The sequence below is a fragment of the Chinchilla lanigera genome, unplaced genomic scaffold (assembly GCF_000276665.1).
Source record: "Chinchilla lanigera isolate Chin_1 unplaced genomic scaffold, ChiLan1.0 scaffold00084, whole genome shotgun sequence".
NCBI lineage: Eukaryota > Metazoa > Chordata > Mammalia > Rodentia > Chinchillidae > Chinchilla > Chinchilla lanigera.
Window position 1 is genome coordinate 126,643 of NW_004955485.1, and position 6,041 is coordinate 132,683.

Below are 6,041 nucleotides of genomic sequence, written 5' to 3' on the forward strand. Positions count from 1 at the left end.
AGTCCAATAAATGTTAGTACTTCCTCTCTACCTCCCTTCTCCACTATAGAAAATTGACAGGTCATCTAAATCTGAGATGGCCTTGGCTGTGTAACCTGCTCATGTGCCCGCTTGAGGCCTAGCACCTAGATCCAGGTGGTAGCCAGTGGGTTACCTTGTTTCTTATACAGCTGGTTAACAGTGCCCTCAAACAGACTTTAAAACAGCAGAAGAAATTGAGATGAGCAGTAACAGCCTCTGATATGCCAGTTGACTTAACAATTAGCTTAGGTGCACTGACAGCTAGTTGCTCTCCACATAACCAGATGTAGTATGTTTACTCACCAAATCCCTCTTTAGCAAGAGATTCAGAAACTCTGCTGATCTCAGACAGTTTAATGCTCAACATAAGCTCCTAGTCCTGATCCAGGCAATGCATATGGTAATGCAGCCTGAGCCCTGCTAAAGTGGTATCTGAAATCCAGCCCAGGCTGCATGTGCTAAACCAAGAGCCCTCGGTCCAGATTTTGCCTGCACAAATGCATCATATGGATCAGTGGCAGCCTTGGTCCTTAACACAATCCTGACCCTCTCTTAATGAGAACTGTCCCTTTTGTTGGACTCTTATTGCTTCAGGATTTCTGGGGTGCCTCAATATTTTGGGCTTGATGCCAAATTTTTTAATTAAAAAGTTAATGACTGTTGCAAAAAATTAAAATTTCCTGCTACTGTCCCATCTTTCCCCTACCTCAGGACCTTCACACACACAGCTCCCTTAGCCCAAATATTTCAGAGAGTGGAATCCATATCAGTTTTCACATATTCACTTGAATAGAAATTCCTGAGGGCCCTTAGGTCAAGGCACCCCTATTTAAGTGGGTCTTGCCCTCATCACACAATTCTCAACAATCCATTGGTTGTGATAAATACTGCACAATAAACAAAAATAATTTATAATCATGTTTGTTACTTGTTAATTTTCTCTCATCTGCCTTAAGCTGTAAATTCTGAGGACAGTGAATATGTGTAATCACCAATTTACATTATTTGGTGCAGTCCTCCTCTTTCTATGTGCTGAAGAAAAAAAAGGAAAAGAAACGAAAAGAAAAGAAAGCAAAGAAAAGGAAAAAATAAATAAATACATATATACATACACACTGGGATCGTTCTCCTGCAGAACTCTGCCTGTCCTGTGAAGGCAATTATTCAAGGCTTATCTCGTGTCTGTGGTTTGGAAAGGAAGACCAGCTTCTGAGAAAAGTGCTCCCAGAGTTTTGAAGCAAAGCAACAGACTGGCTCAGGGGAGACCTGTCTTTCCCTGTTTTCCATCCACATCTGCCCCTGAGCTTTATGGGGTGAGCAAGGATTAAAATTGCAAGTGCATTGATCAAAGGCTTCCCTGTGCTGCATGAAAAACCCTGCCCCTTCTGAAGTCTCTATCTCCCCCTGCAGCGCCTCTCTTCACAAAGTCCGGCAGGGTCCCATGCAGGAGGGGCTGGATGGCCCAAACCTCAGGTGTCTGCTGCCCCCACCCATTGTCTGCACGGCACCCTTGAGCCCGTGGGGGGGGAAGGGATTTTGTTGCCTACAATTCCGCTGTTGGGTACAGGTCTCTGCTCTCCCCACTTGGCTTCCCCTAGGGCAAGAGACAGGACCGTGACGCTCTGGAACAAGTGAGGAGTTCTGAGGAAGCAGAGCGCCAGCCTCCCCTCCCCTTTCCCCGGCAGCTATCATGTCCCCACTCTTCTTCTCTGGAGGTGAGGAGCTGTCTGGCTCAGCCGTCCTCCCACTCCAGAATAGAAATCGCAGGAGGTCTCCTGCCTGAGAAAAACAATTAACACAAAATCCCAGGATTACCGTCTGCCACATTTACAAATCTCTCCCGCTCACATTTGTCTGTCCCAACAATTTATGCCTGCACAGTGTCAAGCTGTTCAAATGCTCCATCTTTTCCGCAACCAGACTGACTCAGGGCTCTTGGCACAGCTTAGGACAATTGCTTAAAAAATTCCAACGCTACCAGTAGCAACCCCCCATTAGAAGGAACCATGCTGTGAGAAGGTCAGCATATAGCATGTCTGTTCTCCTGCCCCTACTATCGTGAAAGCGTATGATCTCTTTCCAGAGAAAAGGAAATACAAGTTCAAAACCTTTTTTATTTTTACTATGTGCAGGACATGGCTGGCACATCTCTTTTGAGATGTCAGACATGATTAACTGTCCACAGTCCAAGTCACAAAGGTAAGAAACCATTGTCACAGGGATGTGTAATCCACGGGTCCATAACTAGAGCAACATTTGGCAAAACCTGAAGACATCTTTGATTGTCATAACAGTGGGCTGGGCAGGAGTTCTAATGGCATTTAGTGCACAGAGCAAGGGATGTGGCCAGACATTTAGCAACATCTGAAATGAATAGGACTCCTCCTTTTTTATTACTACCTGTGTGTTGCACATGATTACATTTCTTCTGTGGCACTGGCACATGTTCATAACACATCTTAATTCCCTTTTCATCCACATTCCCTCTTCTCCCTCTGTCTCTCCATCTCTTGATCCCCGCCCCCTTTGAGGAAGACCTTTCTCCCTATTCCCTGTCTATTTTTTCTTTATTCAGACTTTGAGGTTCTCGTATAAGAGAAGCCATGTGATATTTATCTTGTGTGTCTGATGTATTGCACTTAACACTGCAGTCTCAATTTATTTCCCTACAAATGATTCAAGTTCCTCTTTCTTTATGGCGGAGCAGTACTCCATTGTGTGTAAGTATCACATTTTCTTTATAGACTCATCCACTGATGGACATGTAGGCCATTTCCAAGATTTAACTCAACAAAGAAATACCTGGCATAAAATTTCCATAGTGTTGAGAAAAGCTGCAAACATGCCAATACAAATCGGCTTCTCTCACATGGCTTCATCTACCTCAGAGCACCGCCTTAAAGCAAAATGGCATTGGGAAGACAGCAAAGGAGATTTGGAAGGGCCAAGTGAGATGAGTCTTATGTCCTCATCCTTCACACACCTCCACAAAGCAGAAAGAAGAACCAGATCTGTCCATTTGGGTATTTGTCACATCAAAGTTCAAGTTTCCTTCTCTGTAAAATGTTCCCATAAACCATGGCCACCTTGCCTGGCTCAGAATGCTATTGCAACTCTCCACAGGATATGGGAAAACTCACCGGAGTTCCGGAGACCAAAGGAGCAAGGTGCATTGTGGGTATGATGAAGTGGAAAGAACCACTGTCCTAGCAACTGGCCTGAGAAGCGCTGCTAAAGAGAGAACTCTGTCTTGCCTCATCCTCTTCGTCTTTAGTGGGGAAGAATTTTGTGAGTACAGTTGAAGCAGAGAATCCCCAAGCTTTTACAGAAGAATTATTAAATTCCTCTGCAGAGGGTAAAGAGAGGAATGTGTTGTCCCTCAAAGGTAGACCCAGCGAGACCAGATGAGCGAAGAATCCCATGTGGTGAGGAGCTTACAGGACGGTTTAAGAAAAGGATACCAGGTCCCCAGGGTGCGAGGGCGCGGTGACGAGCGGGGTCTCGGGGGCGCAGTCAGGCTCAGTGCCGGTGCTCCTCTGCTTCTCTGTCGGTGCCGCACGGCTCGGGCTACGAGCTGCGCATCCAAAAGTTCCCCAGCCTGTACGACGACCAGATCGACCCGCATTGCAAATTTGTCGTGTAGCTCTTCAGCGAGGAGTGGGGCCGGTACGTGGGCACGCCGGAAGGGCTTCCTGGTGAGTGAGCGCTGCAAGGTGCGCCTGGCGCTGCTGCAGATCCAGCTCACCACCCTGGGAAACCTTACACCTTCAAGCAGTGATTTGTTTTGTTTTGCTTTGTTTTTATTTTTGTTTTTTCTTGCTGTGATATGCAGGAAAGGTTCAGACCAGCCATAGAGTATTTTGCGGATATTATAAGCGTGGGGCAAAGACTGCGGCAAGGGGCCCGGATTTTAGGAATTCCAGTTATTGTAACAGAACAATACCTCAAAGGTCTTGGAAGCACTGTTCAAGAAATTGATTTAACAGGTGTGAAGCTGGTACTTCCAAAGAACAAGTTTTCAATGGTGTTACCAGAAGAAGAAGAAGCATTAGCAGAGATTCCTGGAGTCAGGAGTGCTGGAGCAGAAATTCATGCATACATCCAACAAACTGCTCTGGAACTTGTTGATGGAGGTATCAAGGTTGATATTGTTGCTAACTCCACCTCATCAAGAAGCATGATGGACAGGACGTTTGCTCTGGAGCACTTTGCTCAAACCGGGATCATAGTTGCCTGGAGCGAAGCTGTTCTGCTACAGCTGGTGGCTGACAAGGACCATCCAAAATTCAAGGAAATTCAGAATGTCATTAAGGCGAGTGCTCCAGAGTCAGGTCCGCTCTCCAAAGTACAGGACACATGAAGGGCTAGCATTCTACCCACCATCAGGTGACAGAACTGTATGTGCAGACAAATTCTTGTCTCTACTAGAATTAAAATGTGAAGTCAAAAAAGGCTCCTTTTTTGCAGTTCTTAGTAACACTTAACTAGCTAGATCATTTGGGTACCAGCATTTAGTTACCAATGTTCAAGGCTTCAAGTGCTGCTTACCTTCTTGTTTCCTAATGTGTTTTTACTTAATAAAAAAATTACCATGGAGGTGCCTATTTTGTCTATCCTGTACACACTGATCAAGTGCACACTATGGTGAAGGTTTCCCAAATTGTGCATTTTAGAGAAAATATCTCCAGTAATGGTTTGACATTTGTATTATGGTAAGACATGTTATTTTGATAGATTCAGTGCTTTACAGTTGATGTAATAGGATTAATATGTGTGAATTTAAAGAAAGGACTCTGCTTCATGTTACTCACTTCTACAGTGTCATTGACTTACTTATTGAGTGAGTTGTATTATTCTAACCTGACCAAGCCATGTAGAATAATCATGTGTCTTTCTAGATTGAACTGATTTTCTTACACTGGTCACTAATGCTCAGTTAATGTTCTCTTTTTTAGCTGACTCTCTTCCCTAGAGAAACACGTCAAATTCTTGCTTTATTTTAACTTTGTAAAGACAGAATGTTTTGCAGGGATATGCAGTTGGTAGAGGGCCATTTTAACATCACTGAAGAGGACTTTAGCTGAGTATCTTTACAGCCATTGTGAGTACATTTCTAGTATGCAAAGATTTAGCAAAAAGGTAAAGCCTGCATAAAATATAGTTTTAAGATGTTCATATTCTGTTTCATATTTTGTCCACCTACTGTCCAAATGTAAATCAAAAAGGCATCTATAATGATTGAGTAGGACTAACATTGTGGTCATTGTCACCTTTCAAAACATTTATTTTCATTAAATACTTATTAGATGTTTTAAAACTGGGTTTCTTTTTAATAGTATGTGAAATGCAGAATATCATTGTCTTTTCTATTAAAGCAATTTAAAAGAAAAGAAAAGGATGCCAGCTTTCCCACCTAACCTTGTTCAGGGTGATGTGATTAAAAAGCTCACGGCTCCCCAGATTCTCATCCTCAGGAACGCTTTGGGAGTATGTGCGTGTGCACATATGCGTTAGTGTGTATCAGTCAAAGAAGGTACCAAGTTTCACACCAATTCAACAACAGGGTAAAGGCAAGATTCGTGGACACAGGAACCCAGAGTTGTAAACATTTAGATTGACCCCTACGCACACAGGTAAGGGTGGGGATTGGAGATCCACAGAGGTGTTGAGAAAAGCCATAGGAGTTTAAGAAAGAAAATGTGTGAGTCAACGTAATTTTTAAGGGAGAGGAACTGTGCTGCTCAGATGTGTCTATTCATGATGTTGGATCAAGGGTTTTACTCATTTGTGGTGGCCTGCCTTCCTAGCCCTGTCTCCAGCACACCCCTCTAGTGTGCCAGCTCCACTATTAGTAGCTGCTAAGACCAGCTGCAAATGCTTCCAAAGCTCATCCAACTAAAAGTGCCGGGTGGCTTATTGCCAGTCCAGACAGCCTTTCCGTCCCTAGAGGAAGGATGAAGATATTCTTGAATTGAAGTTTCCTTTCTCTCCCCACCAGCTTTGGGCAGATTTGCTACCCA

The 6,041-nt window shown here is 43.9% G+C and overlaps 1 pseudogene; it reads left to right on the forward strand.

Annotated features, from left to right (window-relative positions):
• The first annotated feature begins 3,099 nt into the window (after positions 1–3,099).
• On the forward strand, positions 3,100–4,381 carry LOC102011206 (annotated as a pseudogene).
• Positions 4,382–6,041: the final 1,660 nt, after the last annotated feature.